Source organism: Agrilus planipennis, unplaced genomic scaffold (genome assembly GCF_000699045.2).
Source record: "Agrilus planipennis isolate EAB-ADULT unplaced genomic scaffold, Apla_2.0 scaffold238, whole genome shotgun sequence".
Taxonomy (NCBI): Eukaryota; Metazoa; Arthropoda; class Insecta; order Coleoptera; family Buprestidae; genus Agrilus; species Agrilus planipennis.
This window is the reverse complement of record NW_020439447.1, coordinates 350,692-359,615: the sequence shown is the minus strand read 5'-3', so window position 1 is coordinate 359,615 and position 8,924 is coordinate 350,692.

The window sequence follows — 8,924 nt, the reverse complement described above, 5'->3', positions numbered from 1 at the left end:
GTCGCGGTTGACCTGGAGGAGTTGGCGGCAGCACAGCAAACAGATGAAGAATTAGCATCGTTAGAGAGGAATGAAAACTCTAATCTGCAACTTAAACTTATCAAAATTCCAGGAACGAACTTTTCATTGGTCTGTGACGTTTCGACCTCAATAGCGCGCCCCTTCATTCCCTTCAAATTTCGCAGAGCAGTGTTTGAGAAAATCCACAGTTTGTCGCATCCGGGAGCCAACGCATCGGCCAAACTGGTTTCCGCCCGCTACGTCTGGCCATTCATCAAGAAAGACTGTCGGGAAATGGCCAAAAACTGCCTGCAATGTCAAAAATCCAAGGTGACTCGACATGTTTCAACGGTACCAGGGACCTTCGCACCACCGTCTAGCCGATTCGAACATGTTCATGTCGACATCGTAGTGATGCCCTACTGCGACGGCTACCGATATCTGCTGACGTGTGTCGATCGATTCTCCCGCTGGCCAGAAGCTATCCCGATGGAGGACCAGGAAGCCGTTACGGTGGCTCGCAACTTTTACAATCATTGGATAGCGCGTTTCGGAACCCCGCTAAGAATCACGACGGATCAGGGTCGACAATTCGAGTCGCATCTGTTCAGAGAATTAAACGCTCTGACAGGTACGACTCACTTAAAAACAACTGCCTATCACCCAGAAGCAAACGGGATGGTCGAAAGGCTTCACCGACAGTTGAAGGCCGCGATAAAGTGCCACCGTACCACAAAATGGACCGAAACGCTTCCCACGGTGATGTTAGGGATCCGATCAGCCTGGAAGGACGATTTGCAGTCAACCGCGGCAGAGATGCTGTATGGCGAACCCCTACGCCTTCCCGGTGAATTCCTTACACAGGCTACTCAACAACCAAACATCACATCGGACTTCGTACAAAAATTGCGAGAACATGTGCAGCATCTACGTCCCGTACACGGAACCAGACACGGTAAAATGGTACCATTCATTTTCAAGGACCTCGCGACTTCAACCCACGTGTTCATTCGTCACGAGGGACCCAAAGGACCGCTTCAGCAACCCTATAACGGACCATACAAGGTTGTCAGTCGCGCAGAGAAAACATTCACTGTTGACATTCGCGGAAAAAACGTCAAGGTCTGTATAAATAGGCTTAAACCGGCATACATCTTTGCCGACCTGGATGACAACGACGACGAAAGGACAATCGAGATACAGCAGACTCCGGCGAATCCGGGAATACCATCCAATCCCATACCGGAACTACAACCCGTGCCGGAACAACCACCCGCGTCGGAACTGCCAGTCGCCCAGCCACGGACAACGCCCTTGCAACAGCGGACAACGCGGTCAGGACGGCGCGTACGATTTCCAGACCGCCTACAAGTCGGGTTTTCGTGACTCCATCACTGGCAGGGGGGTACTGTGGCGAAATAACTCTTTTTGTTTTTTCTGTGTGTAAATATTTTTTCTAATTTTATTTCATTTCAATTAATATTTCATTTCAAGTAATATTTCCTTTCAGTCTAAACTCTATTGTTCTTTCAATCACTTTTACCTGGAAATCCAACTTCAACCATACCTGCATGCACTCCCATACTAATATCTGGTTTTACCCTTAATTGCTTTCTCTTGAATTCTGTACTATCTAATTCTGTGTATTCCTAGAAACTAGTGTCTTCACCCTCTCTCTCACTACTTTTCCTTCTAGAACATTCTATCAAAATTACTAACAACCCTATCCTATAAATACTCGAAAATTTCTTATCTCAAGAGAGTCTCTCGCCTACCGCTACCACCATTCGTAAGTGCTTCGATTATTCCATTATTATTCTCTACATTGTTTTCATTTTTGTTGTTATCTTTGTTATGGTTACTGTTCTGTTACCTTGTTCTCGTTTGTTTGTTTCACTCTTTGTGCCTTTTGTTACTTGTGTTTCGTTGTTATTGTTATAAACTGTTATCTGTTATTATTAGTGTTTTTTTTGGTATTTAAGTAATACCCATCAAAAGACACTAAATATGTATTTTCTAAAGTTTGAGCCTTTTTGGCTCTTTCAGTACCATGTTACATCTTCGTGTTTGGATTCGATATTCCTTATTTTTTTAATATATTGCTTATTATTTCTATTTGAAATGACAAGGTTCCATCAATGGTTGTTCCATTGTACCAAGAACAAATGTGGAAGAATAATGTCCGACAGATGTGAAATACAATTGAAAAACTGTTTCATTATTCATAAATTACAAATTTTACGGGAATATTAAAAAAGTAATATAACTTTAACGGTTTCTCATGCATGGGCTCGCATATGTAAATGTAAATTTACGCTGTGTAGAACGTTTGCTTCACATATTAGAAGCCATTTTGGGAAGATTGCAAACAAATACATACCTACAAAGTACGTTTAGATGACGTTTCCAACTGTAGCTTGTTCTCTCAAAGTCGTTAGAAAGGCTTTAAAGTGGCTGCGTTACAAAAGTAGCATCCCCGTTGTTGTATAATGTGCTTACTAACTCCTTTTGTTGTCTTAGGTTTGTTATCAACCGCATCATCCGCACACATTTACAATAGAGGCGTTTAGACCTTATTTGGAATCGTTAGAAAGGAAATTCCCGGTTTCTAAGAAAAAAGGATAACAATAAATATAATTCTCTGACTGAAAAAGTTTCTGAACATTTAATAAAATCTTTTCGTTTTTATGGAACGGTTTTGAATTATTTAAAGGCTTTTCCTCGAGAAGAAGTTGTAGGCTGAATAATTTAATACTTTTGTTTATTTCAACCATAGAAAGAAAGATAGTAAGAAGTGTGCTGGCGAGATAGCAACAAAAGAGTATAAAATATAAGAAATTCAGTAACAAATCGAATATGGCATTAGCTTTTTTTATCGAAAATGAACTGGGCAAAGCTGTGCATGGATTTTGAAATAATACTTGAATTATTCATGGAAATACTTTGACCTGGGGCTCGAATTTATTTCAAGAGCGAGATTGGATATATGTATATATATATAAAAATGATATTAATTTCATTTGGAAGATAGATGATAAGAGAATCTTTATATTCCATGAATAATCAAATTTAATAATATAACACTTCATAATTTTAAAGGATAATTGAAGGAATGTCTTTTATCGTGTAAAATGGTTAATTTAATGATAGTATACATAATTAATTGATTGTACATTTTATAAATGATTTAAACGTGAAATTCAACAGTAATCTATAACAGCAGGGTGATTGAGAAAGCACAACAATTTCTTGATTGATTTGATGCAATTAAAAGTTTTTTATCCTGTTGAGCAGGACAATTTATCAGAAAGGCTTAAAAAACCTGTCGACGATGGTGTCGTCATCTCATCAATGATAAAAGTACATTCGGAATAACTCTTTTAAAAACGTAATATAGTCGATTATTTGTTTTCTGATTGGAGTTATTAATCTTTATAGGAGCTTTGTAATTACATTTTCTGTTTTAATTTAACGTTCGGCATGAAGTCAATATCCGTAGTACCATATTGGTTGGTTTGTATCTATACCTATCCTTTCTAATTTGCCCCTTTGATGTTGTGGCGCTAGAGTTGAAAAAGCACTTTAAAAATTGACAAAGCACTTAATATGTCACATACGATCTCTTATGTTATACTTCTGTTCTCATCTCCGTGAGGCGGAATTTTTATAAAAACATGTCAAAATTGAGATTATTACAAGTTACCTAATAAATTCTACTATTTCTACGGCAAATTCACTCATTTAAAATCGAAAATTGTAATTTTTGCGTTGTCATAAAAGTTTAGTTTTCTCCCTGTAATTATGTGTAGATGTATATGCCTAGTATGTTTCTCATTTTTAGGAAGATCGATTCATATTTCAATTCCGTATAAAATCCTTCTTTGTCCCGAACTTTTTCCGAACGTGAGTTATTCTAATTTACTCCATAAACCCTGTGAAAGCGAGACTTAAAAGTGTCTTCTGGAGTTTTCGTTTTACTTTTTATATTCTTTGGGACAAAAACAAAACTTTCTACTTATTTCGAGTACTTGAAGCTCGGGCTTTTACGTCACTGTTCAAACTTCTTCAGCTGTTATAAATCCTGAACAAAGACCTATAAGCGCTTCCATAAAACTGGTTATTCTTTTCCACGCTTCTTGTGGACTTCCTCGATCTTTTTTTGGGATCATTATTTCTCTCAATGGACAAAATGGTCAATTACAGCTATTTCTATAGCGTAAGCGCATACTTAATTATTATACATTATACAGTTTGTCTGAACATTAAAAGGGTAAGATCTGAAGGCACATAGGGGTTGTAAAAGTATGCACAAAAAATACCCCAGTTAACGAGTCGTCATTGATTGAGAACAGTTGCCGCTATTTAGTTACCTTGGCAACAGCTGATACGTCGACAAGTCAATTGTACGTAATAATCAAGGTTACTACTGCATTCGTTAGCGTTCCATTGGAAAAGTATTACCAAAACATTCAAAACATTTCTTTTTTACGTTCCTGGTTTTCCCTTAATATTTCCGAAGAATGTCAACTGTTTTTTTAACTGTAAATTTCATCAAAAATTATTATTTTTAATGATCATATGGGAAATTTACAGGACGCTGCAAGATTAACAGTATGATGAACGAAATCTGTTATTATTAGTGTTTTTTTTGGTATTTAAGTAATACCCATCAAAAGACACTAAATATGTATTTTCTAAAGTTTGAGCCTTTTTGGCTCTTTCAGTACCATGTTACATCTTCGTGTTTGGATTCGATATTCCTTATTTTTTTAATATATTGCTTATTATTTCTATTTGAAATGACAAGGTTCCATCAATGGTTGTTCCATTGTACCAAGAACAAATGTGGAAGAATAATGTCCGACAGATGTGAAATACAATTGAAAAACTGTTTCATTATTCATAAATTACAAATTTTACGGGAATATTAAAAAAGTAATATAACTTTAACGGTTTCTCATGCATGGGCTCGCATATGTAAATGTAAATTTACGCTGTGTAGAACGTTTGCTTCACATATTAGAAGCCATTTTGGGAAGATTGCAAACAAATACATACCTACAAAGTACGTTTAGATGACGTTTCCAACTGTAGCTTGTTCTCTCAAAGTCGTTAGAAAGGCTTTAAAGTGGCTGCGTTACAAAAGTAGCATCCCCGTTGTTGTATAATGTGCTTACTAACTCCTTTTGTTGTCTTAGGTTTGTTATCAACCGCATCATCCGCACACATTTACAATAGAGGCGTTTAGACCTTATTTGGAATCGTTAGAAAGGAAATTCCCGGTTTCTAAGAAAAAAGGATAACAATAAATATAATTCTCTGACTGAAAAAGTTTCTGAACATTTAATAAAATCTTTTCGTTTTTATGGAACGGTTTTGAATTATTTAAAGGCTTTTCCTCGAGAAGAAGTTGTAGGCTGAATAATTTAATACTTTTGTTTATTTCAACCATAGAAAGAAAGATAGTAAGAAGTGTGCTGGCGAGATAGCAACAAAAGAGTATAAAATATAAGAAATTCAGTAACAAATCGAATATGGCATTAGCTTTTTTTATCGAAAATGAACTGGGCAAAGCTGTGCATGGATTTTGAAATAATACTTGAATTATTCATGGAAATACTTTGACCTGGGGCTCGAATTTATTTCAAGAGCGAGATTGGATATATGTATATATATATAAAAATGATATTAATTTCATTTGGAAGATAGATGATAAGAGAATCTTTATATTCCATGAATAATCAAATTTAATAATATAACACTTCATAATTTTAAAGGATAATTGAAGGAATGTCTTTTATCGTGTAAAATGGTTAATTTAATGATAGTATACATAATTAATTGATTGTACATTTTATAAATGATTTAAACGTGAAATTCAACAGTAATCTATAACAGCAGGGTGATTGAGAAAGCACAACAATTTCTTGATTGATTTGATGCAATTAAAAGTTTTTTATCCTGTTGAGCAGGACAATTTATCAGAAAGGCTTAAAAAACCTGTCGACGATGGTGTCGTCATCTCATCAATGATAAAAGTACATTCGGAATAACTCTTTTAAAAACGTAATATAGTCGATTATTTGTTTTCTGATTGGAGTTATTAATCTTTATAGGAGCTTTGTAATTACATTTTCTGTTTTAATTTAACGTTCGGCATGAAGTCAATATCCGTAGTACCATATTGGTTGGTTTGTATCTATACCTATCCTTTCTAATTTGCCCCTTTGATGTTGTGGCGCTAGAGTTGAAAAAGCACTTTAAAAATTGACAAAGCACTTAATATGTCACATACGATCTCTTATGTTATACTTCTGTTCTCATCTCCGTGAGGCGGAATTTTTATAAAAACATGTCAAAATTGAGATTATTACAAGTTACCTAATAAATTCTACTATTTCTACGGCAAATTCACTCATTTAAAATCGAAAATTGTAATTTTTGCGTTGTCATAAAAGTTTAGTTTTCTCCCTGTAATTATGTGTAGATGTATATGCCTAGTATGTTTCTCATTTTTAGGAAGATCGATTCATATTTCAATTCCGTATAAAATCCTTCTTTGTCCCGAACTTTTTCCGAACGTGAGTTATTCTAATTTACTCCATAAACCCTGTGAAAGCGAGACTTAAAAGTGTCTTCTGGAGTTTTCGTTTTACTTTTTATATTCTTTGGGACAAAAACAAAACTTTCTACTTATTTCGAGTACTTGAAGCTCGGGCTTTTACGTCACTGTTCAAACTTCTTCAGCTGTTATAAATCCTGAACAAAGACCTATAAGCGCTTCCATAAAACTGGTTATTCTTTTCCACGCTTCTTGTGGACTTCCTCGATCTTTTTTTGGGATCATTATTTCTCTCAATGGACAAAATGGTCAATTACAGCTATTTCTATAGCGTAAGCGCATACTTAATTATTATACATTATACAGTTTGTCTGAACATTAAAAGGGTAAGATCTGAAGGCACATAGGGGTTGTAAAAGTATGCACAAAAAATACCCCAGTTAACGAGTCGTCATTGATTGAGAACAGTTGCCGCTATTTAGTTACCTTGGCAACAGCTGATACGTCGACAAGTCAATTGTACGTAATAATCAAGGTTACTACTGCATTCGTTAGCGTTCCATTGGAAAAGTATTACCAAAACATTCAAAACATTTCTTTTTTACGTTCCTGGTTTTCCCTTAATATTTCCGAAGAATGTCAACTGTTTTTTTAACTGTAAATTTCATCAAAAATTATTATTTTTAATGATCATATGGGAAATTTACAGGACGCTGCAAGATTAACAGTATGATGAACGAAATATCGATGAAATAATTGTATACTTCCAATGGCTTTTGATAATAATTCTTCCATTTTTGGACATTAATGTAGGTAAACTATTTAAGGAAAATGGAAAATTAATATAAATACCAGATTATTTTTAGCAACCGAGGCTATTGTTGAACAAAGAAAAGCCCCTTAATGAGCAAATGGAAACAGAAATTCAAATTTAACTTGTTTGAGTGATTAAGGTAAATTGAATAAACGTTAGATAAATTTAGCAGTCCTCCTGGCCTTTTCTTAAGAAAATGTTTCTGACAGGAGTTAATTTTGAATTTTATTTAAGATGTGCAATACCACTTTGAGCGGTAGCGTGAGTTATGCGAATAAAATTTGTCCCTAAGCCCTAAGGTTCTTGACAAAAGCGAAATAATTAAGTTTAGCTTTTCTCTTGGTTAGAAAATAGAATATTTAAAGCGACGTACGGGGGGTTGTTAATATAAAATAGAAATTTTCCGCTTAGCGAACGATTTGATACGATGCAAATAAAGCTTTAATGTTGGAATTTTTCCAAAGTTCATATTGATTTTCAATTGTATAATATCTATCAATGGAATGTGTCTGAAGATTCTTGTTTGGAAAATGTGAATTGTCTTGTTTTTGATCTTCTCATTTATAAAAAGAACTTGATAAGGTGATAGGCAATAGTTAAACGTAACTACCCTATTTGATACATCTTGTTGGGATAATGGAAGCTAGAGGGATGGAGTACAAATCCTCATATAAATTAACTTATTAGCTGACTAAATGGTCTGTTTCTCAGGGGGTTGTTTGTGAAGGAAATCGTAAAATTCGGAGTGAATATAGAAATTAGTTTAGTTCATCACGTCCTGTTTCTTGCTCTTTACGACTACTTTAGCAACACAATCACGAATTCGTCAGAAAACTTGTAGCAGTTTAGGGCGCATATACGTAGAAACTAGAAATGAAGAGCCCGTTTCACCACCAACTCGATGTTGTATGCAAGATAAATTTTAAATTGAATGAAATATCAACGATACTCATTTTATTTCGCAGAGTTCAGTATTAAGTAAGGGTGTAAGGTGGTAATCGTAAGGTTGATTTGGAGGGGTTGTAATATAATAATATAATATTATTACAAATCAGGAGTTCTCATTCGGCGTCATCGACGATGGAAACTCAATATTTCATCCCTTACGGGTCGATGGCCGCCGTGAGGATAGTACATTCTGGAGAAACGTTACATTGAAAGCTGCAAGAGTTGGAGAAAAAGGATTCCAGAAGTTTATCTGTCACAGTAACAGTGGCCGCGAGCACAAGGATTCTAGTCATTTCGTTCTTATGTAGACGGAGGCTGATCCCTTGGGATCATGTAACGTAACCGTAAGAGGTCCCGGATGCTTTCTTATGAACGAAGTTGAATGTATGATATCACGGCTTCTCTATCTCAACTTCTTATCATTCCTTTACTATTGTTGTCACAGCGAATTTGTAAAAGGGCCGTTTTCAGATATTCTGAAGATTGCCAAAACGTCGAATAATTTCAACAGTCGATTATGCTGTTTAATAATTATATAATAAAGCATTTTCAATTTAAACAAAATTTTCTTTGTTTGTCGAACCACTGTGCAAGTTATTC